Below are 897 nucleotides of genomic sequence, written 5' to 3'. Positions count from 1 at the left end.
CTGCTAATACCTGGATAATAAGTAAATCTGTGCATTCCTTTTTTTGTAAATTAATCTTATTAGTATGAAGATTTGTGAGACTCATACAGGTTTTGCAGGTAATGGAAATGGCTTTTAATCCTAAAATCCATCTGTGAAGAGTAATTCTATGCAAGGGTTTAGCACTGGATTTTTCTCTTGTCTGTGATTTTGATGTGCTGCTTCTCAATGTACTTGCAGCTGTTTTTCCTCTTGTGTTTGTTTTGTTTATCTAGCTGCTTGACCATGTGATTGTTTTTATGTAATGAACCCGATTTTACAATTTTAATGTTGAAATATTTTTTCAATAAGTTGCAATGGATGCCTGTTTCAGCCTTTGTTTTCTTCAGGTGCTTGCTATATTCATTTTAATAACTGTTTTAAATCTGATTCAAGGTTCTCCTGTGCTATTAATAGACTTACGTCACAGTATTTTCATGCAGTAATCAAGCTTCAATGCAGTTTTGTGTACATTAGATTATTAAATGTTTAGCCAGAGAGGCTGGACAAAAAAGTCATAAAGATAAATAAAAAGCAAGTAAATTAGTTTTGTGGTTAATTAATTGAGATTTATAGCTTCATGTATTTCTTAAGCATATGAACTCTGTCTGTTCTGTTGGATATTTCCTCCTGCATTTAGTGTGTGTGCACACATTTAAATAATTTGGAATCTTAATTTTAAAAATATGGTTTAAGATTTGAGGAGAGAAACTGAAAAAATATGCATAACAATGGTAGATCTGATTAGCTGAGGTTGATAAAAAAAACAGATGGGAAGTTGACGCTTCAACAGCAAAGATGAGGCTGTCACCTGAGTTATATTTTACTATTCCAACTGCAGCAAACAAAAAAGATGTGCTCTTTTGTCCTTCTTTTCAA

Source organism: Charadrius vociferus, unplaced genomic scaffold (genome assembly GCF_000708025.1).
Source record: "Charadrius vociferus isolate BGI_N301 unplaced genomic scaffold, ASM70802v2 scaffold51, whole genome shotgun sequence".
Lineage (NCBI taxonomy): Eukaryota > Metazoa > Chordata > Aves > Charadriiformes > Charadriidae > Charadrius > Charadrius vociferus.
The sequence above is the reverse complement of the archived record's forward strand: the minus strand, read 5'-3'. Positions refer to the sequence as shown.